General features: G+C 44.4%; 1 protein-coding gene across 1 annotated transcript in view; it reads left to right on the forward strand.

Moving 5' to 3' along the window:
• Positions 1-211: 211 nt before the first annotated feature.
• Positions 212-24267, forward strand: part of LOC114649865 (interleukin-18 receptor 1-like) — a 92389-nt gene continuing 68333 nt past the window's right edge. The window contains exon 1 of the mRNA XM_028799227.2: positions 212-325. The gene's annotated coding sequence lies outside the window, so the exon portion shown is untranslated. The remainder of the gene's footprint in view (positions 326-24267) is intronic.

The following is a 24267-nucleotide window of genomic DNA, read 5'->3' on the forward strand; positions in this document are numbered from 1 at the left end:
TTTATCTTTCGTTTACAACAGCGAAGGACAATTCCACACAACAGACACAGAGCGGGCCTCGCGGATTAGTTTCGTTCTGACTGACGTTAATCCGACGCGGAGTTTCCTCCAGTTAGAACGCGTCAGGCTTTTCCCGCCTACCACCTGAGAAAAACAAAAGCGCAAGCAGGCGCGAGCCCGATTGTTTCGAGAGGCAGACGAGCGCGCGCGCGCGCGTGTCCGAGTAATCAGGATTAAAGAGACGGCGAGACTCGCCGAGGAGTAAACTTACATACCGCGCGCCGGGAAGCAGTTGGAACCGAGATCAGAGTCTTGTTTATAACGGGTGAGTACGGCTGACGGGTTTAAAGTGGAATCATTGTCTATAGCGGCACGTGAACAGAGTAATGAGAGGATCTGAGTTAGCTCACGGTCCAATGAAAACGATCCGTTCAAGGATCCGCAAGCTTCCTTCTGAAAGATCTAATAACGCATGGCTGGTTGGACCTGCCATCGGGGTACTGCTTGCAAAAGTGGGGTTCGTATGCAGGGAGAGAAAAAAAAAAAAAGAAACGAAAAGAAAAGCCCAATTTCTGAATAGTAGAGACAACCACGGCAATCCGCTGTCCGGCACACCCCCTGAACCTCTTGGATCCTCATGATTCTAAATCTGACCAATCAAACCTACGTAAAAAAAACAAAAAACTTTTACAATTAAAAAATATTACACCTGATTGGCTGATTTGGGGTGGCGCTGTGGTAGCGCCGCTGCCTCGCAGTAAGGAGACCCGGGTCCTCCCTGTGTGGAGTTTGCATATTCTCCCCGTATCTGTGGGGGTTTCCTCCCACATTCCAAAGACATGCAGGTTAGATGCATTGGCGATCCTAAAATGTCCCGTGTGTGTGCGTGCCCTGCGGTGGGTTGGCTCCCAGCCCGGGACTTGTTGCTGCCTTGCTCCTTGTGTTGACTGGGATTGTCTCCAGAAGACCCCTCCGTGCGTGACCCTGTGTTAGGGTATAGCGGGTTGGATAATGGATGGCTGATTTGTGCTTTTTGAAAAAGTTGTGTTTATGAGAAGGTACATTAAATGTTTGTTCCGAGCTCTTCACTTATGGTGGTCAATTTTGTGATGTTGTCTTGTTGTTCCGAACCAGCCCAGTGTCAAGGGTAGTTTATTGGAATGAATAGAGTTCTTGTGGGATATTCCATAATGTTCCATAACGTCTCAGCCGAGTGCCCAGAGAGTTGTTACACATCCATAGGACAATGAAACGGGGGGTTTGGGGGACGCTTTGAAATATATGTATGTTAAAGTGTGTGTGTGTGTGTGGGGGGGGGGGGGGGGGGTCCCACTTGGGACTGAAGTACTCTGTCCTCCCGTTTTGGGGTTTCAAGTACAATGAGAACAAGCTTTGCACAACAGATCAGGTGAAGCCCCCCCACTCTAAACGCTGCTGGACCCCCAGAGTGAAGTTTACTGGGTTATGTTGATCTGTTTTGTAAGTCAATTAGATAAAAGGGTACTTGTGTATTAAACGGACGGCAGTGAGACGGAACCCAACACTAGAATGGGTCAGGGAGGAAACCTTATGCAACCTCCCCTCTTCAATTTGTTTTTTTTTTTATCCCAATAAATATGTTATGAATTCATCAAAACAATTGTACATATGAATTTCTATAATATTCCAATTTCTTTAAATTTCTATATATATACTGTATATATATATATATATATATATTGTTCTCCTGCCTCGCAGTTGGGAGATCTGGAGACCTGGGTTCGACTCCCGGGTCCTCCCTGCGTGGAGTTTGCATGTTCTCCCCGTGTCTGCGTGGGTTTCCTCCGGACACTCCGGTTTCCTCCCACAATCCAAAGACATGCAGGTTAGGTGGATTGGCGATTCTAAATTGGCCCTAGTGTGTGCTTGGTGTGTTTGTGTGTGTCCTGTGGTGGGTTGGCACCCTGCCCAGGATTGGTTCCTGCCTTGTGCCCTGTGTTGGCTGGGATTGGCTCCAGCAGACCCCCGTGACTCTGTGTTCGGATTCAGTGGGTTGGAAAATGGATGGATGGATATATATATTTTGTGAATTTCCCATTGGGATTAATAAAGTATCTATCTATCTATCTATCTATCTATCTATCTATCTATCTATCTATCTATCTATCTATCTATCTATCTATATATATATATATATATATATATATATATATATATATATATATATATTATACACATGTCCCAAGAAATATGTTATGAATTCGTCAAAGCACTTCCGTTTTAGGCGGCACGGTGGCGCAGTGGGTAGCGCTGCTGCCTCACAGTTAGGAGACTCAGGTTCGCTTCCCATGTCCTTCCTGTGTGGAGTTTGCATGTTCTCCCCATGTCTGCGTGGGATTCCTCCCACAGTCCAAAGACATGCATTGGTGGTCCTAAATTATCACTAGTGTGTGCTTGGTGTGTGGGTCTGCCCTGTTTTGGTCTGGCGCCCTACCTGGGGTTTGTTCCTGCCTTGCGTCCTGTGCTGGCTTGGATTGGCTCCAGCAGACCCCCGTGACCCCGTGTTAAGATATAGCGGGTTGGACAAGGACTGACTGACTTCTGTTTTCCTTTATCATGCTGTCCGTTTAGTACACAAGTACCGATAAAAGCACCAGCTAAGCAAATTACTGTAAACATAGATATGCAGCATGTTACACATTGGTGGTCTTTCAAAACGAGAGCACAGTGGCGCAACGAAAAGGAAAATTCTAAAAAGAAAGAGGAGCAAAATATGTTGTTGTGATGAAAATTATTCTGTATGTGACATTTTCAAAAATGATGATTTGAGCAAAGGTGGCAAGAGGTGCAGAACTCAAATTTGAATGTTCTCCCCGTGTCCGTGTGGGTTTCTGCCTGGAGCTTTAGTTTCCTCCCACTGACCAAAGACATGCAGGTTAGGTGAACTGGTGATACTAAACTGGCCCTAATGTGTGTGTGTGTGTTACGTGTGTGTGTGTGTGTCCACCCTGTCCAGGGTTTGTTCCTGCTTTGCACTCTGTACTGGCTGGGATAGTCTCCAGCCCCCATGACCCTGGTGGGTTAGAAAATGACATGACAGAAAAAAAAATGATTTGAACAAGGGTGGCACGGTGATGCAGTGGTCCTGAGTGCTCCCTGGGTGCGGTTTGCATGTTCTCCCTGTTTAACCCCAAAGACAGGCAGGTTAGGTGAACTGGCATTGCAATACTGGCCCCTCATGTGAGTGTGTGAGTGAGTGTGTGTGTGCGCCATGGACTGGCGTCCTGTCTGGGTGTTGTTCCAACATTGGGCCCGGTGATTGTTTAGAGTAGACATCAGCTTCCTTGCAAGCCTGTTCCGGATAAGCAGGTTAAGAAAACAAAGGAATGGATGGTTTGTAAAATCTGTAAATACTGCAGGTGAGACGGAGAGCGACATTACAGACAGTCAGGAAAAGGCAAATGCCGGCGTTTCTAACAACTTCAGCATCAACGAGCAGTCCAGTTCTACGGAGTCTGATAACAACGACAAGGACAATCAGAATAAAATTAAAAAGTTTATCTAACTGACGCAAGACTGTCTTTTGAAATCTTAAAAATAATACAAGGAAAAACATTTCAGACCAAACTGCCCTTTTTCCTTAAATTTTAAAAAGAAATTAGGAAGAAAAACTTTTACTTAATTAAATATTACATTAAATAGTAAAAAAAAAAACACTTAATGATATTTAATACCCCGTGCTTTCTTTTATGTAGTGCCTTTCAAGGCCAGTTTTATTAATAATGACATCCCACAGCTTGAGAACTGGAAACTCAAATGGATTCTTGTCAAGCTGCCTTTGTTAAGCACCTCAGCAGAGTTAAATGGTACTTATTACTTTATAGGTTTACTTTATCTGATTTAAGAATTACACTCAAATAGTTTTAGTACATCATCAGGTGCAACACCAGCCGGTGACTCAGACAGGAGCTGAACTCATTGACACACAAGATTACGAAGATCCTGCCCTTCATAAAAACCTTCATTTTAAAAAATGTCCTCCTGAAATATTGGGATCTTGCTGACTAATCTAAAATTAATATCTATCTATCTATCTATCTATCTATCTATCTATCTATCTATCTATCTATCTATCTATCTATCTATCTATCTATCTATCTATCTATCTATCTATCTATTATATAGTGCCTTTCCTGTTTAAACCTTGCATATTATTTCTTCTTCTTTCTATTTATCGTCAATCCTCTATCTTCCAAAGCCCTTCTCCATTCATCCAACTTTCTCTCCACTCCCTCTTCTGGTGCTACACAACACAATGTCATCAGCACAAAGCCTGCAACAGGGGGGATTGGTCTTTCATCACACGACTCAACAACGATGTCAAGAAACCCCCTGGCGCAGACCTCCTCAAACTTCTACCTCAACACTCCTTCTAACAGGAGCCCTCACTCCCTCAGACATGTCCTGGGCAATCCTTACATTCTTCTCAGGGTCAGGGTTAGGGTTTTGTTTCTCACTTGACATGGCAACTCTGTCATAAACCTCCTCCAAATCAAGGTTGTCCGTGATGCTTCACTATCAGCTGTCTCAATGCAAAGACTATATCAATTGTTCCTGACATAAAACCAAACTGCTCCTCCCTAATGGTGGTCTCTTCCCTAAGCATTCTCTCTATACTGTAACCCTTTAGATAGATAGATAGATAGACAGATACTTTATTAATCCCAATGGGAAATTCACATAGTCCAGCAGCAGCATACTGATACAAAAAATAATATTTAAGGCCAGTACTAAAAGTGCCAGAGAGTTGGCCGAGTCTTGGCTATCAGATGACAACTCCATCAATAGACACTTGGACATAAATCCAGCATATACCAACTTAAGAAGAACATGTACACAATAAATAAACTATACAATCCCCCCGATCATACTGACTTAGTCACCTCCCCCACCCCCCCACTTAATGTGTTGCTATATATTGCCTTTGATTCTTGTAAGTCTAAGCATTATCCTCTGATGAAGACCCCTGATAGGGGTTGAAAGCTCAGGAATAAAAAACTATTTTATGATACGTGATTCTTTTTTCTCCCTTCGTGGATCTCCAGCTGCAAATATGCAAACCGTATCACAGACCTTCTCTTCTCTATATATATATATATATATATATATATATATATATATATATATATATATATATATATATATATATATATAATTTAGCCTGTCCTGACTCAGATTAGGTGGGCTGCTATGGAGTGCTGAGGGGTGGAGGGCACTGTCAAGCTGCTTCAGATAAATTAGACATACTGATTATCTATCTATCTATCTATCTATCTATCTATTAAATTATATATTGCCTTTTCTATCTATCAGTTTTTTTATTATAAAGTGCCTTTCATGTCGCTAACATTGGCTAAACGGTATCCCTTTCACTTTTCCTTCCACTACTAATACACAAGCGATTCAAGTACGTCGGCAAAACGAATCCTCCTATGAGAGAGACGCCCTGAGTCATTCCTTTCAATTACCTGACATCTCTACATTTCAGTTTATTTCCTTGACGATTTCAGTAGTTTCTAGGACCCTGGGCTTTTTACATCACAGCCTTACATGGCTAGTATCTCTTATATATATTTCTCTTCTGGTTCGTCCTGCTTCCACTTCAAAACTGGTCCTGCCCACACGCAGCCGACACGGCATTTCTCGATTCCTATTTGTCCTCTTCCAAACCCTTCCCCACGCTGGCCCGATACAATGCCCTGACATGTCACACCGATGTGGCAGCGATTTTTGTCTGAGAAGATGGCGAACCACCTGCCGAAAGGGACATTTGCATCTATCCCATAGGCAACTCCTGTAAACAGATTTCCACGCTCAATATGAATTGCGATCCTATGGCTTACCCACTTTTATTCCCTTACGGAGACATTGGCTGGCACAAAGATTTACAACATGTTCCCGATAAAAGAACCACCAAGTGAATAAGGCTTACTCGATGCCAATTTTACGCATACAGATTAGCAATGAGGAATACATTTAGTATTTTGCACTCCAGCGGCACACTATTCCAACAGTACGTCGTAGATGTGTATGTTAAAACAGAGGGTGCGTGTCTCAACTATCTCAGATTACATCAACAAGATCTGCACATGGAACTATCAGACGCACTGCAAGCAAACGCTGAAAATAACAACGTACGTGTAGGCAAAATGATCAGATTACCGTCCACATTTCCAGGAAGTCCAAGATACATGCAACAAAACTATCAGGATGCCATGGCCATGGTACGTAAATTCGGAAAGCCTGATTTATTTATCACTTTCACATGTAATCCTGCTTGGCTGGAAATTCTACATGCACTGTCGGATACCCAGAGACCTGATATTGTAGTACGAGTCTTTTGGATTAAGCTGCAGGAATTACTTAGAGACATTCTACAACAACATCTTTTTGGGCTTGTTATTGATTATATTTACATAATCGAATTTCAGAAGCGTCAGTTGTACGTGGCTTTTTCTAGGGTTAGATCTTTTGACTCATTATCTGTCTTCTCCACCAACACACCTATGCACACTGCGTCTTTCAAGAAGTATTTATTTCTTCTTGATTTCTGAATTCCTCTCTCACCGTTTTCCGTTCCTATTCTTACACCGCCGTATGCTACGGCGGGCGTCGGCTAGGATATATATAATCCAACGTCTTTCAGTCTGTCTGTCCACTTTTCACGAGAGAACTACGTAACGGATTTAGATCGTTTTTTTTCTAGAATTTGCTTGAACATTCCGGTTGATTTTGTGACTTCTCTCAATGCGCTAAGTATCGGAGTTCGCTTGTGGTACCGATTTATTTGCGCAAATCTGAGAGACATGCAGTGGGCCGAGGGGCGGGGTCCTCCTCACTCACACGCCAGCCAAGGGGCGTGTTCTTATTTCCGCTTAGCTAGCGAACGAGAGAACTACTTAACGGATTTAGATCATTTTTTTTTCTAGAATTTGCTTGAACATTCCGGTTGATTTTGCGATTTCTCTCATTGCACTAAGAATCAGAGTTCACTTGCGGGAGCGATATATTCACGCTAATCCAAGAGTCAGAGGCTGTGGGCCGAGAGGATGGGGGAAGCGTGACTTCAGGAGTGGGGAGCCGGGCAGGACCCTCCTCAATGTCCTGTTTAATTTCACGGGGCACAGGTAATTTTTAATAATTTTAGCACTGTGGTGGGCTGGCGCCCTGCCCGGGGTTTGTTTCCTGCCTTGCGCCCTGTGTTGGCTGGGATTGGCTCCAGCAGACCCCCGTGACCCTGTAGGTAGGATATAGTAGGTTGGATGGATGGATGGATAATTTAACAGAAAGTTGTAAAATGTGAAGAACGTGAAGGGGTCCGAATACGTGAAAGCACTCTCGGTAGGTCACTTACATGCTTTCTGGGGACAGGTGGCCTTTTCTCTGCAGCTTTATCCAAAGCAACTCACAAATGCACAGTAAACGGTGTCAGTAAAGGATATTCAGTAACTCTTTGAGGGTCACGCAGAGTCACCCTGTTAATCTCTTAGCAGGAATATGTGTAGCTGTCACATAAATTGGGGACGTTTCACGCTCTTCTAAACGAGACACACACACACACACACACACACACACAGGAAAGACTAGGCAAAGAGTCTAATAAAACACAGAAAGACACCTCATCACGGGGCGGTCCTCACACTTCACCATCATTCCTTCCTCTCTTTACTGTGTGAACTGGCTTGGGCGCTAAAAACCACTGGAGTTAAATTTGTTTGTTTGTCAGTTGGGCTTGCGTAACATTTTCCATGATGCACGCACGCACACACACACACACACATACACACATACACACACACATCTCCATCCTGCGAGAGGATCAAGCAGGGCCACAGAGCAAACAGCAGACTTTAGTTTTCTTCTCCATTGTTTAATGGGGTGAGGGGGGCATTTTTATTGGTACGCTGTGCCATGGGATATTTTGTACCCTGTCAAATGAGTAGTTACCCTTAACAAGCGTTTTTGAAATGGCGTGTTAGCAATAAGATGCTTAGCCTTATGTATCCACTGCCTTGGGGGTCAAATCCCATGCCGGGTCAGTCCATTAGGCGGCACAGGTGGCGTCACCCGAGGGTCAGCATTTATGAAAGCGAAGTGGTATGCACTCCGGACACTGAGGGGTGCTGTTTATGTCACTAATGTGGCACGCACATCTCTGGAATCTCCCCTGACCCACCCCTCTATGGCCACTAAGCCCCAAACCCCCCCAACACAAACACACCTCCACAGTCCCAGGTTCAAACAAAGGGAGATTTTTTATAAAACACCTCCAAAAGTTAACAAACGCACAACACAGATTCCCAGGTCTTCTCTCTCTCTCTCACTGCCGCCCCTCCAGTTGAGTGTTGCTCTGCACCCTCCCAGCTCCAACCCCTCTAAAAAGGGAGTCTGGTCCCTTTTTATTAAGGACCCCTCCGGTGCCAGGGCCACTGCCCCAAGGAAGTGCTTCCAGGTCATAAGGAAGTCCCATTTTAGGGAGCACATCTCCATGCAGTGACCCCTTGAGGCACCTGTGGACCTCAGCAGGGCTCTGTTGCCGGACTACACCTCCCAGCATGCCCTGCTGATTCTGTGCTGGGGCTGCTACCATCTAGCATGCTGAGGGAGTAAAAAGTCCCCAGTGACATCTTTCACTTCCGGTGGGCTGTCCGTCCATCCTTTCTAGCCCTCTCTGTTCCCTTGGTCTTATCCTTTTCTCCTCTCCGGCCGGGATGCCTGTCTGCCTGCTTACAGACTCCTCTCTGGGAAAGGAACCATCCCCTGTTCTGACCGGGATGCCCATCCAGCCCGTGTGGCATTTACAGGTGCTATTTATGTAACTCAAAGGGTACCTGTGCTCTGGACACAGAGGGAAATCTAATAAAACTAAATGTGCGATCTTGGCACCGAGGGGCACTGTTTATGTAACTCAAGCGGCACACACGCGCCAGAATCCCCCCTGCCATACGTTGCTAGGGGCCTCACTGATGTAAGTCAAGCAGCATGCACTCCATGCCCCCCCGCCCCAGTCCACATTATGGATACAGAGGAGTGCTTTCTACAGTTAGGTCCATAAATATTTGGACAGAGAGCACTTTTTTCTAATTCTGGTTCTGTACATTACCACAATGAATTTTAAATGAAACAACTCCGATGCAGTTGAAGTGCAGACTTTCAGCTTTAATTCAGTGGGGTGAACAAAACGATTACATAAAAATGTGAGGCAACTAAAGTATTTTATGAACACAATCCCTTCATTTCAGGGGCTCAAAAGTAATTGGACAAATGAAATAACTGGAAATCAAATGTTCATTTCTAATACTTGGTTGAAAACCCTTTGCTGGCAATGACAGCCTGAAGTCTTGAACTCCTGGACATCACCAGATGTTGGGTTTCCTCCTTTTTAATGCTCTGCCAGGCCTTTACTGCAGCGGCTTTCAGTTGCTGTTTGTTTGTGGGCCTTTCTGTCTGAAGTTTAGTCTTCAACAAGTGAAATGTCTGCTCAGTTGGGTTAAGATCAGGTGACTGACTTGGCCATTCAAGAATTTTCCACTTCTTTGCTTTAATAAACTCCTGGGTTGCTTTGGCTGTATGTTTTGGGTCATTGTCCATCTGTATCATGACTCAATTTGACTGCTGTATTTAGCTGGATTTGAGCAGACAGTATGTCTCTGAACACCTCAGAATTCATTCGGCTGCTTCTGTCCTGTGTCACATCATCAATAAACACGAGTGTCCCAGTGCCACTGGCAGCCATCACACTGCCTCCCTCCACCGTGTTTTACAGATGATGTGCTATGACTTTGGATAATGAGCTGTTCCACGCCTTCTCCATACATTTTTCTTGCCATCATTCTGGTAGAAGTTGATCTTGGTTTCATCTGTCCAAAGAATGTTTGTCCAGAACTGTGCTGGCTTTTTTAGATGTTCTTTAGCAAAGTCCAATCTAGCCTTTCTATTCTTGAGGCTTATGAGTGGCTTACACCTTGCAGTGCACCCTCTGTATTTACTTTCCTGCAGTCTTCTCTTTATGGTAGACTTTGGATATCGAGACGCCCGCCTACCCCCTGGAGAGTGTTGTTCACTTGGTTGGCTGTTGTGAAGGGGTTTCTCTTCACCATGGAAATGATTCTGCGATCATCCACCACTGTTGTCTTCTGTGGACGTCCAGGTCTTTTTGCGTTGCTGAGTTCACCAGTGCTTGCTTTCTTTCTCAGGATGGACCAAACTGTAGATTTTGCCACTCGTAATATTGGAGCAATTTCTCAGATGGGTTTTTTCAGTTTTCGCAGCTTAAGGATGGCTTCTTTCACCTGCGTGGAGAGCTCCTTTGACCGCATGTTGTCTGTTCACAGCAAAATCTTCCACATGCAAGCACCACACCTCAAATCAACTCCAGGCCTTTTATCTGCTTAACTGATAAGGACATAATGACGGACTTGACCACACCTGCGCGTGAAATAGCCAAAGAGTCAATTGTCCAATTACTTTTGAGCCCCTGAAATGAAGGGATTGTGTTCACAAAATGCTTTAGTTGCCTCACATTTTTATGCAATCGTTTTGTTCACCCCACTGAATTAAAGCTGAAAGTCTGCACTTCAACTGCATCGGAGTCGTTTCATTTAAAATTCATTGTGGTAATGTACAGAACCAAAATGAGAAAAAAGTTGTCTCTGTCCAAAAAAACAGAGTGCACACTCTGGAAGTCAAGGGGCTCTGTTTATCTAGCTCAAACGTTATGTGCTCCGCAATCCTCCCACCCTGTGCCACTATGGACACCGAGGGGAGTCATTCATTTTGGTCACTTGAGGGGTGCATGCTCTGGATACAGAGGCCAGTCTAATAATGCTGAATGTGTGTTCTTGACATTAAGGGGCTCTGTTTATGTAGCTTAAGTATTACGCACTCTGCAATCCCCCCACCCTGTGCCACTATGGACACCGAGGGGCGTCATTCATTTTGGTCACTTGAGGTCACTTGTATGGTCTTGGACACAGATGGCATTCTAAAAATACTGAATGTGCAGTTTTGACACCGAGGGCTGTTGTCTGTGTAACTCAAGCGGCACTCTCCTCTCACGGAATCCCCCCTGCCCTCCACCACTATGGACAGTGAGGGGCGTCACTCATTTTGGTAACTCAAGGAACGAGTGCTCAGGACGCTGAGGGGGATAAGGAATCTAATGATACTGAATGCGTGCTATGGACCCCAATGCTATGAGTGTCACTCAAGCAGCATGTGCTCCAGAATCCCCCCCTGCCCTCCACCACTATGGACAATGAGGGGCATCACTCATTTTTGGTAATTTAAGGGGTAAGTCCTCAGGACAATGAGGGGGATAAAAAAATCTAATAATACTGAATGTGCGCTATGGACCCCCCGATGCTTTGGGTGTCACATATGTAAGTCAAGCAGCACACAGTCCATACCTCCCCTCTCCAAACCCCCCACCACATTTTGGACACCGAGGGGCGTTGTCTGTGTAACTCAAGCAGCATGTGCTCCAGAATCCCCCCCTGCCCTCCACCACAATGGACAGTGAGGGGCATCACTCATTTTGGTAACTCAAGGAGCGAGTGCTCAGGACACTAAGGGGGGGGGTTAGAAAATCTAATAATACTGAATGTGCGCTATGGACCCCCCAGATACTTTGGGTGTCATTTATGTAAGTCAAGCAGCATGCACTCCGTAACACGTTATGGACACCAAGGGGTGCTGACATGAGCTCCGGAATCCCCCCCTGCCCCATGCTGCTATGGACACAGAGGGGTGCCGTTGATGTAGCTCAAGGGGTGAGTGCTCTGCAAACCGAGGAACTCTAGTAATACTGAGTGCATGTTCTGGACACTGAGGGGCTCTCTTTTTGTAACTGAAGCGGCGAGTGCTCCAGACACTGAGTGGGGGCCAGTCCCTCACTTAAAGACCCCAGGGGACACCGTTTATGTGTTTTGGTAAACCAAGGGACGTGGGCTTTGGACACTGAGGGGGACCCCCCCATCCATATGGGCTTCGACTGGCACTGCCCACTTCTGTCTGAGTAGAGCTTGCTTGTCTAGAAGAACATCTCAAAAACATCCACAAGGCCCAGAACAAAACGTTTCTTCACGCTGAGGTACAGTGGATTCAGAAAGAACTCTGACTCCATCACTTTCTGGATTTCATTTCGAAATGCATTGCTGCCTATCGATCTGCACCCAATAATCCATAATGACAAAGTGAGAGCATGTCTTCAGAACGGTTTGCGAACATATTAAAAATTCAAAAGTGAACTCTCTCACTCCTAGAAGTATTACTTCAGTACTTTCTAGAAGCCTCTGTTTGGCAGCAATTCCAGCTTTGGGTCTTCTTGGGTAAGCCTCTACAAGCTTTGCCCACCAGGATTTGTGTTGCTTGTCCCATTTTAATCATTTTAACCCAGCACAAACCAGTGTATGCCGGTCCAAAGCCTGGATAATTAGGGAGGGTTACGTCAGGAAGGGCGTCCAGTGTAGAATTTTGCCAGATCAATATGCAGAATTTGCATTGGGTGTGATGAGGATGGACAGGATTAGGAATGAGGACATTAGAGGGTCAGCTCAGGTGGAATGGTGGGGAGACAAAGTCAGAGAGGCGAGATTGCGTTGGTTTGGATATGTGCAGAGAAGAGATGAGGGGAATATTGGGAGAAGGGTACTAAGGATAGAGCTGCCAGGGAAGAGGAGAAGAGGAAGGCCTAAGAGAAGATTTATGGATGTGGTGAGAGAGGACATGCAGGTGATGGGTATGACAGAGCAAGATGCAGAGGACAGAAAGATATGGAAGAAGATGATCCACTGTGGCAACCCCTAACAGGAGCAGCTGAAAGAAGTTCCATTTTTCCCTGCAAATCCTCTCAAGCTCTCCATTAGATTGGATGGAAAGTATCTTTGGTTCTCTCCAGACATTCTTTTTAAGTCTGGGCTTTGGTAAGGACAATCAGAGACTTGTCCTGAAGCCATTCCAGCGTCCTCTAGGCTCTTTGCTTTGGGTCATTGTTGTGCTCATAGGTGATCCATCAAGCCAGGTTGGCAGTGGCACACAGGTTTTCCTCAAGGACCTCTCTGGATCTGACTGGATTCATCCCATTGGCAGTTCATACCCATCTCCGTATCCCCATTGGATGTTGATGCCACCACCATACTTCACTGTAAGGAGGTGATGAGCAGTTCCCTGGGTTGTCACCAGAAAGAGTTCCACTCCAAAGAGTCCCAGGTTTGTCTCCTCCAACTACAGGACCTTTTTGCCTCTCATAGTTCTCAGAGACTTGTCCTTTGGCAAAATCCAAGCAGGAGTTCGCTACTCTGCTATACACGTGGAGGGTTGCTGAGATGGTGGTCCTTAAATCAGGTCCGCCCCTCTCAGCAGAGAACTTCTGAAGCTCTCTGTTAGGTTCATCTTCATGGCTGGTTATTCCGGTTAATTCCATACTTCTCCCATTCCACATTCTTGAGGCCATTGCGTCCCTTGGAAGAAGTCAAAGCTTTAGAAATTTTTTCCTGTCTTTGCCATGATCTGTGCCTCACCTGGAGGTTCCCTGGACTTTATGCCTTGGTTTTTGTCCTGGTGTACAGTGTGAATTGTGGGGACCTTCCATACACAGGTACATGTGGGCCTTCCTAAATGGCATCCAATCAGTTCCATTTGCCACTAATGAACTACGGTCAAGTTCTAGGAACTTCTCAAGGAGAATTAACTCTTTGAGGGCTGAATATTTTTTTCCAAAATACACAGTTTTCTGAAAAGCACACAAAGCAATGGCTTCACACATAAATCAACATAAAATATCTGTTGCTGTGTGCTGTGGCTGCCAGTTCGTCATCTCTTGTGGCTCGAGCAGATCCCAGGTGGCATGACAGCTGTCAGGAATGTGCAGCAGCAGGTTGTCAGGCTGTCTTTGCATGGTGGTTGGGGGCCTGGGTGGGGGGCGTTAGGAGAGGTCGCAGTTCAACACAATCTGGTTTGTACCTCCTGTCATCATAAGTGGCAATTCTCCCAGGTGAACATTGCTGTAAGAGCGTCACCGTACCCAAACACGCTCCACACCACGACCAGCTGGGGACCCATCAGCTGACGCCAGTACCTCACTTTCATTTTCAGTCTCGATCTTCAGATCACTTGCATCAAAATCGGAGTCCAACAAGTCAGCGTCAGATTCAGCGATAATATGCAAAACGTCATCCACAGAGCCTTGTGCATTCACTTTGACCTCTCGCCAGATGTCGATGCCATTTTTGCCATTGTTTGCTCTTCGCTACACTGTGCAGGGGATCTCAGTCAAGCCAACAAAGCTAACTTTCCTTTTAACAAACAGAGTCGAGCTAAAATGTAATGGTGGGTTTTGTCACCGTTTTGCAGTTGATTACCACCCTCGGCCCCTCCTGTTGACAGAAGTCGACGTCCGCCCTGAAAGAGTTAAATGGGATGGACCTGACCACAATGTGGAGCGCCGCAAAATAGAATATGTCCAAGAATGAGAGATTTTGGTTTGTGATTTTTAATAAATTTGCTAAGCTCTCATTTAACATGTCTTCACTTTGTTAATATGAGTTATTGAGTGTCATCTGATGGGCAGAAATGGCAAATTTATCAATTTCTAATGAAATCTATGGCAGAATAAAGTGTGTAGATAATGCAGAGAGGGTCTGAAGACTTTCTGATTTCAATGTAGTACAGATATGGGGAGAAAAACAACGGCAGACTCAGATATTTTGTCTTCTTCTTTCTATTTATCGTCAATCCTCTATCTTCCAAAGCCCTTCTCCATTCATGCAACTTTCTCTCCACTCCATCTTCTGGTGCTACACAACACAATGTCATCAGCACAAAGCCTGCAACAGGGGGGATTGGTCTTTCATCACACAACTCAACAACGATGTCAAGAAACCCCCTGGTGTAGACCTCCTCAAACGTCTACCTCAACACTCCTTCTAACAGGAGCCCTCACTCCCTCAGACATGTCCTGGGCAATCCTTACATTCTTCTCAAGGTCAGGGTTAGGGTTTTGTTTCTCAGTTGACATGGCAACTCTGTCATAAACCTCCTCCAAATCAAGGTTGTCCGCAATCAGCTGTCTCAATGCAAAGACTACATCAGTTGTTCCTGACATAAAACCAAACTGCTCCTCCCTAATGGTGGTCTCTTCCCTAAGCATTCTCTCTATACTGTAACCCTTTAACAAGTTTCATTGTCTGAAATGTTAGCTTTATCCCACTAAGATCGATCTATCTATCTATAATATAGTGCCTTTCACATCTATCTACAGTGCATCCGTAAAGTATTCCCAGCGCATCACTTTTTCCACATTTTGTTATCTTACAGCCTTATTCCAAAATGGATTAAATTCATTTTTTTCCTCAGAATTCTACACACAACACCCCATAATGACAACATGAAAAAAGTTTACTTGAGATTTTTGCAAATTTATTAAAAATATAAAAACTGAGAAATCCCATGTCCATAAGTATTCACAGCCTTTGCTCAATACTTTGTCGATGCCCCTTTGGCAGCAATTCCAGCCTGAAGTCTTGTTGAATATGATGCCACAAGCTTGGCACACCTATCCTTGGCCAGTTTGGCCCATTCCTCTTTGCAGCACCTCTAAAGCTCCATCAGGTTGGATGGGAAGCGTCGGTGCACAGCCATTTTAAGATCTCTCCAGAGATGTTCAATCGGATTCAAGTCTGGGCTCTGGCTGGGCCACTCAAGGACATTCACAGAGTTGTCCTGAAGCCACTCCTTTGATATCTTGGCTGTGTGCTTAGGGTCGTTGTCCTGCTGAAAGATGAACCGTCGCCCCAGTCTGAGGTCAAGAGCGCTCTGGAGCAGGTTTTCATCCAGGATGTCTCTGTACATTGCTGCAGTCATCTTTCCCTTTATCCTGACTAGTCTCCCAGTCCCTGCTGCTGAAAAACATCCCCACAGCATGATGCTGCCACCACCATGCTTCACTGTAGGGATGGTATTGGCCTGCTGATGAGCGGTGCCTGGTTTCCTCCAAATGTGACGCCTGGCATTCACACCAAAGAGTTCAATCTTTGTCTCATCAGACCAGAGAATTTTCTTTCTCATGGTCTGAGAGTCCTTCAGGTGCCTTTTGGCAAACTCCAGGCAGGCTGCCATGTGCCTTTTACTAAGGAGTGGCTTCCGTCTGGCCACTCTACCATATAGGTCTGATTGGTAGATTGCTGCAGAGATGGTTGTCCTTCTGGAAGGTTCTCCTCTCTCCACAGAGGACCTCTGAAGCTCTGACAGAGTGACCATTGGGTTCTTGGTCACCTCCCTGACTAAGGCCCTTCTCCCCCGATCGTTCAGTTTAGATTGCTGGCCAGCTCTAGGAAGAGTCCTGGTGGTTTCGAACTTCTTCCACTTACGAATGATGGAGGCCACTGTGCTCATTGGGACCTTCAAAGCAGCTGAAAGTTTTCTGGAACCTTCCCCAGATTTGTACCTCGAGGCAATCCTGTCTTGGAGGTCTACAGACAATTCCTTTGACTTCATGCTTGGTTTGTGCTCTGACATGAACTGTCAACTGTGGGACCTTCTATAGACAGGTGTGTGCCTTTCCAAATCATGTCCAGTCAACTGAATTTACCACAGGTGGACTCCAATGAAGCTGCAGAAACATCTCAAGGATGATCAGGGGAAACAGGATGCACCTGAGCTCAATTTGGAGCTTCATGGCAAAGGCTGTGAATACTTATGGACATGTGCTTTCTCAATTTTTTTATTTTTAATAAATTTGCAAAAATCTCAAGTAAACTTTTTTCACGTTGTCATTATGGGGTGTTGTGTGAAGAATTCTGAGGAAAAAAATGAATTTAATCCATTTTGGAATAAGGCTGTAACATAAGAAAATGTGGAAAAAGTGATGAAGCGCTGTGAATACTTTCCAGATGCTATCTATCTATCTATCTATCTATCTATCTATCTATCTATCTATCTATCTATCTATCTATCTATCTATCTATCTATCTATCTATCTATCTATCTATCTATCTATCTATCTATCTATCTATCTATCTATCTATCTAATCAGATTACAAGGACAGCATTTTTTCACTTAAGAAATATGCCATAGTTAGACCTCTTCTATCAGTGTAAGATGCTGAGAAATGAGTTCACACTTTTGTGTTCAGTGGACTGGATTACTGTAACACACTCCGCTCAGGACCACCCAAAAAAAGACATCAATCAGTTGCAACGAGTGCAGAATGCAGCTGCCAGAATCTTAACTAGGAAAAGAAAATCTGAGCACATCACCCCAGCCTGAGCGTCACTACACTGGTTACCTGTGTCATTTAGAACTGACTTTCAAATATGGCTGATGGTTTACAAAGCCTTCAATAATCTGCTCCATCTTACATCTCGGAATGCCTCTCACATTACACTCCAAATCGTAATCTCAGATCTTCATATGAGGGTCTGCTTAGAATTCCAAGAGCTAAACTTAAACTTATCTATCTAGTTGGGAATTCATGAACTCGAACTCTGGCTAAATACAAATGGGCCACATAGAATCCTTACAATATTAAAGAGTTATTATCTCATAAATGCACTGTAAGTACATGACTCTCTGTAGGGCACGCAAGGTCAAAAGGAGTTGCCAGCAGGGACAATCCAAGGTGGACAAATCCCAAAACACAATCCAATGGCAAAGTCAATCACCAGAGCAAAATGGTCGAAAACGTCCAGTAAAATCCAAACAGCCAAACACAAGGAAGCTCACTGACTCCCCTGGCGCATTCAAAATGAACTGTGGGTGACCCTCTGGATATACAGTGTGGAGGGCAGTTCCTGGTGGTTATTGGCAGGTGACCCCACCTCTTGAAGGACCACCCACAAAACACAAGATGCATAACAATGGCAGTACAAAGCAACCAAACCATACCCCAAATTAATAAAACTCATAAGTAGCATCAAATCTGAAGGATCACTAACAATATTAACATAAACTAAAGAATCAAAGATAAGCAAAGAAGACATCAAAGATTTGAACTCCAGGCAGGAGGAGGAAGCCAGGCTGAAATCCAACAGTTGGCAGACCACATGAACTCCTACTCTGTGACTGGTTCAGGGTTTGAATTAAATATATTGGAACATTAGAACAATCTGGACGTGAACAGACCACTCATCCCAACAAAGCTCGCCAGTCCTGCCCACTTAATTCTACTTAAAAAACATCATGTTGAGATTTGAAGGTCCCTAAAGTCCTCTTGTCCATCACACTACTTGGTTGCTTATTCCAAGTGTCTGTGACTCTCTGTGTGAAGAAAAATGTCCTGCTGTTTGTGTGAAATTTACCTTCACAAGTTTCCAGCTGTGTTATGGGCTTTCCCTTTATTTTCTGGGTTCTTGCAGCATATTGCTAAATGTGTACTGCTGATCTGATAACTGATAACTATAACTGATAAGATTTCCTCATTCAGAAGGCCACAACATTTGTTGGAAATGTGATTCTGTCTAAATGAAATCCTGCTGACTCAAATAGGTCCCAGAAAAGTTTCCACACAGAAGGTTATCAAAGTTATCAAAACCTCAGAATCACATAATGATGAAACACCATACCATAGTTACCATAGTGCTTTCTTTAACTTGCGTCTAGGCGTTTGCAATCATTTCAATAGCTTCTTTCGCGTTAATTTTCATCTCCTCCTATCTACAAGTTATGCTGATGAGAATTTTTCTGAGCATTTCCTTTGCGATAATACACTTCTAGGGTGCGGATGATACCCAAATTCAATGGCTAAAGCACTGCTGTGCAATTCGGTGGGAAGAATACAACACGAACATTATCTAAATGTGGAAGCATGTTGTGGGCAGCACAGTTATCAATCAGATGCAGAATCATCCTGTTCTACTTCTTCATATTGTGAGCTTTCTGAACAATATGCATCATAACAAAATTAGACAGGTGCATAAATGTGGACACCCCAACAGAGATATGACATCAATACTTAGTTGAGCCTCCTTTTGTCCTCTACATGCTGTCCTCCTATAGCCTCTGATGAGTGTCTGATTCTGGATGGAGGTATTGTTGACCATTCTTCATACCAAATCTCTCCAATTCAGTTCAATTTGATGGACAGCCTGCTTCAAATCATCCCATAGATTTTCGCTGATATTCAAGTCAGGGGACTGTGATGGCCATTCCAGAACATTGTACTTCTCCCTCTGCATGAATGCCTTTTTAGATTTCCAACTGTGTTTTGGGTCGTTGTCTTGTTGGAATATCCAACCCCTGCGTAACTTCAACTTTGTGACTGATGCTTGAACATTATCCTGAAGAATTGGTTGATATTGGGTTGAATTCATCTGACCCTCGACTTTAACAAGGTCCCCAGTCCCTGAACTGGCCACACAGCCCCACAGCATGATGGAACCTCTACCAAATTTGACAGTAGGTAGCAGGTGTTTTTCTTGGAATGCAGTGTTCTTCTTCCGCCATGCAAAGTGCTTTTTTGTTATGCCCAAATAACTCCATTTGTGTCTCATCAGTCCAAAGCACTTTGTTCCAAAATGAATCTGGCTTGTCTAAATGAGCATTGGCATACAACAAGTGACACTGTTTGTGGTGTGAGTGCAGAAAGGGCTTCTTTCTCATCACCCTGCCATACAGATGTTCTTTGTACAAATTGCGCTGAATTGTAGAACGATGTACAGATACACCATCTGCAGTCAGATGTTCTTGCAGGTCTTTGGAGGTGATCTGTGGGTTGTCTGTCACCATTCTCACAATCCTGCTCATATGCCGCTCCTGTATTTTTCTTGGCCTGCCAGTTCTGCTGGGTTTAACAGCAACTGTGCCTGTGGCCTTCCCATTTCCTGATTCCATTCCTTACAGTTACAGAAACTGACCGTCTAAACCTCTGAGATGGCTTTTTGTAGCCTTCCCCTAAACCAGGAGACTCAACAATCTTTGTGTTCAGATCTTTGGAGAGTTGCTTTGAGGATCCCATGCTGTCACTCTTCAGAGGAGAGTCAAAGTGAAGGAAGCACAACTTGTAATTGACCACCTTAACTATCTTTATATCTCCTGATTGGACACACCTGTCTACGAAGTTCAAGGCTTAACGAGCTCATCAACCAATCAGCATTGAGCAGTGACAGACATTCAAATCAGCACAATGACAAGGGGACCCACATTTGTGCACAGCCAGTTTTTTCACATTTGATTTAATTTCATACAACTAAATACTGCATCACTAAAAATCTTTGTTCAGAAAACACCGCAGTACTCCTAGGAAATGAAAGACAGACCACTGATATCTTTACTGTTGAAAGGAGAGTCAATTATTATGCAGGCTGAGGGGGGTCCCAAACTTTTTCATATGACTGTATTGTAGCGTGATCCGCCGCTCTCCTATACACAGACTCAGCAGTCAGGCAGGGTCATGGACCGGTAATCCTGTTCCCTGTATTTACAATGTTCCTTGCATCACCCATCGAGATCTTTTCTGTTTGCTTCGGTGGCGATACGTAGCAGAGCGGTGACCCTGCTGTTGCCCCGGCAATGGATAAACAGTCCTCCACAGACACGGTGATCACATTTCGGGATGCTCTTCAGCATGTTGTCCCGTTGGGGGAGGTCCCAAGAGAGTCTAAAACCTCACATTTTCTTGAACGAGTGGCGCACTAATAGGAATGTTTCTTGAACGAGCATCACTGAACCACATATACACGGCTTTTTCGACGTCTTCAAATGCAGCAGTTCGCATTCGTTTGCAACCCGAGATTTTTCTCCTATTTTTGCTCAGCCTTTCAAGAAGGTTGACAGTGTCGATGGCGAAATTCCGAATTCACTGGCAACGTCTTTTTTTTCTTTTTTGCCAGAATCGAGAGCCTGCAAAAATTTTAAGTTTTTTCTTTCTAATGTGAACAGTTATCGTTTTTCATGTCTGCCATTTCTATAGGAGGGTGACAATGAGTTAAATTCCAATGGATGTTTTTCAAATGTTGACGAGCGATAAGCAAAAGGTATCACTGAAAACAAACACAGCAAAAAAAAAAAAAAAAAACAGTACGAGAAATGTTCGAAGAAAGAGAAAATTGACAATGTCTGTGTTTGGGGATCATTGTGCACGAGTGAACGGCAACCACAGAACTGACTGCTCTGTGGATAATTCACAATTTTTGGGCACATTGTTGTAATGAAAGTATCTGCTGAACGTATTTCATAGTAACGAGATTTCTATAGACTTGTGTCATATGGGGAAACTTTCAGGACCATGAAAATACTTCGGTGTAAAGAAAATTTCGTTATAAAGCATATTCGTTCTAACGGATTTTTACCTAACTACTAAAATGTTGCTGTTTCCATAAGGTATGAAATACTTTAAAATGAAGTTGCTGCCTCAAAAGCTTAGTAAGTTATAAATTGAGACAGTGATTTTTATGACGGGTGCTCAAACTTTTACATCGCACTGTATATAAAATCCAGCGTCTGTCCGTCTGTCTGTATGTCCGTCTGCTTTTCACGAGAGAACTATTTAATGGATTTAGATTGTTTTTATTTTTCTATAATTTGCTTGAACATTTTGGGTTGATTTTTCGACTTCTCTCATCTCGCTAAGAATCATAGTTCTCATGTGGCAGTGATTTATTTGCGCTTATCTGAGAGACACACAATGGGCCAGGGGATCGGGGGGGTCGGAGAATGAGTCCCTCCTCAATAACGTGCCAGCCTTAGGGCGTTCCTTACCTCCGCTTAGCTAGCGAACGAGAGAACTACGTCACGGAGTTAGATATTTTTTTTTCGTATAATTTGCTTGAACATTCCAGTTGATTTTGCGTCTTGGAGTGTAACTTTCCTCCACTTCGCTAGCGAATGAGAGAACAACTTAATGGATTTAGATTTGCTTGAACATTCCGGTTGATTTTTTGACTTGGAGTATAACTTACCTCCGCTTAGCTAGCAAACGAGAGAACTATGTCACGGAGTTAGATATTTTTTTTTTTGTTTAATTTGCTTGAACATTCCGGTTGATTTTGCATCTTCTCTCATTGCGCATAAAATGAATGAATTGGTGCTCAAATTATTTGACACACTGTCTCGGTCATACACTTCAATAAATACCGTTTTAGAACATAACAATTCAGTTCATGATCCTACAGAATTTAAAAATTCCATTAATCCTGGTATGCCGCCCCACAATTTAGCATTGAAAGTAGGAGCACCAGTTATCCTTTTGAGAAACCTGAGCTCACCCAAACTTCACACTGGTACCCATCTCCAGGCCTGTTATCTTCAGAACAACACCAGAGAGGCGATGATCACCACAGGCTGTGGCGTTGGCGAGAAGGTTTTAATCCCTCAAATTGTGACGGACGTACCCTTCCAATCCAAGAGATTACAGTTGCTGGTTGAAGCTTGTCTTTGCAATGTCAATTAACAATGCCCAGGGATGGACCCTCAAGTTGGCAGCGGGTCGATATTCGCTCATCAGGCTTCTCGGATGGTCAGCTTTACATCGCTTTCTCCCAGGTTAGCTCCCCAAGAAACCTCTATGTCCTCGCCCCTGATAGCAAAACCAAAAATATTGTGTATTAAGAGGCCCTCGGATAGGAAACCTATCAATATAAATTGTTCTCAATACAAATTACATTTTTTTTTAATTTTTAATTGATTTTTCATGTTTGTCTTGTTTCACTCCTACGAGGGTAGAGCCGTGGGGGACGGCTAGTAGAGTACATAGAGTGCCTTCAAATATTCAGACCCCTTCACTTTCTTCACACTTTGAGGCTGTGTGGTTGTGATGAGAGGTCCGTGGCACAGTCCCATATTTAAATAAATAGTCACATCCTGGCAAGTGCACGCTCTGATCGGGTGCGGGTGTGTGTGGGCACACTTCGCTCTGGGACTGATTGGGGTACTTGGCTGATTTCACACTCACGTGCAAATGGAAACAGATCAGTCAGGGGCCTCATTCACATCTCGGAGAAGGCCGTGTATCACACCTGCACCCAATCAGGCCAGAATTAAAGGAGCCTGCATGGTGGAGAAGGAGAGGGACTTAAAGAAGAACGATAAGAGATGGCAGGATCGAGAGGAGAGCTGGCACGATGTCAACTTTAGACAGTCAGTCGAGAATATGAGCCCCAGGAGAGGAGCATATGGCCGATGCTTAAGTGAGGGATGGGTTGGGACTGTGGGTTGCTCCACCAAACCACTCCAGGAGGACCAACAACCCCCCCAGTGTATGGCCAAAAGGTGGAAGCAAGAAGCGAGGGAGTAAGGCTCTGTGCAGCGCCATGCCAATGCTGAAGGACTGGTGACAAGGAATGGGTTGACTGTGCCCACTGGCAGATGTTTCATGTTGAGGTGTCCTGTACAGGTGAGCTGACTGGGATATCATTTAGAGAGAAGCACTGTGGCTAGCTGTAGTTGCAATGGATGGATGCTGCCCATGGTATGTTCATTTCAGCCCACACCTTCTCTCTCTCAGATTTCTGCGAATAAGTCGATGCCACAACTGAACTATAAAACAAAAAGAGAAGTCGCAAAATCAACTGGAATGTTCAAGCAAATTGTAGAAAAAAACCCAATCTGAATCCGTGAAGTAGTTCTCTCGTGAAAAGCGGACAGACAGACAGACAGACAGATGTTGGATTTTATATAGAGAAAGATGGAGGCCACTGTGCTCTTGGGCATCTTCAACGCTGTAGACATTTTTCTGTAGCCTCACGCAGATCTGTTTCTTGACACCACCCTGTCACCGTCCTGTAGACCTTTCCTTTTACTCTTGCTGATACCCGTCTGTCACAAATCACTCCTGTCACTCTTCTCCACCCACTCCACCCTGCCTGCACTCTCTTCTTCACTTCTCTACCACAATCCCCGTTACTCTGTACTGTTGACCCCAAGTATTTAAACTCAACCACCTTCCTTCATCCACACCATTCCATTGACCTCTCTCTCATTCACACACATGTATTCTGTCGTGGTGGTCCTACTGACCTTCATTCCTCTCCTCTCATATCTCCACCTCTCCAGGGTCTCCTTGACCTTCTCCCTAGTCTCACTACAGATCACAATGTCATCAGCAAACATCACAGTCCATGGGGACTCCTGTCTAATCTCGTCTGTCAACCTGTCCATCACCATTGCAAATAAGAAAGGGCTCAGAGCCGATCCCTGATGTAATCCCACCTCCGTCACTCCTACCGCAGACGTCCCCACTGTCACACTTCCCTCGTACATATCCTGTTCAACTCTTACGTACTTCTCTGCCACTT

The sequence above is a fragment of the Erpetoichthys calabaricus genome, chromosome 4, assembly GCF_900747795.2.
Source record: "Erpetoichthys calabaricus chromosome 4, fErpCal1.3, whole genome shotgun sequence".
Taxonomy (NCBI): domain Eukaryota; kingdom Metazoa; phylum Chordata; class Cladistia; order Polypteriformes; family Polypteridae; genus Erpetoichthys; species Erpetoichthys calabaricus.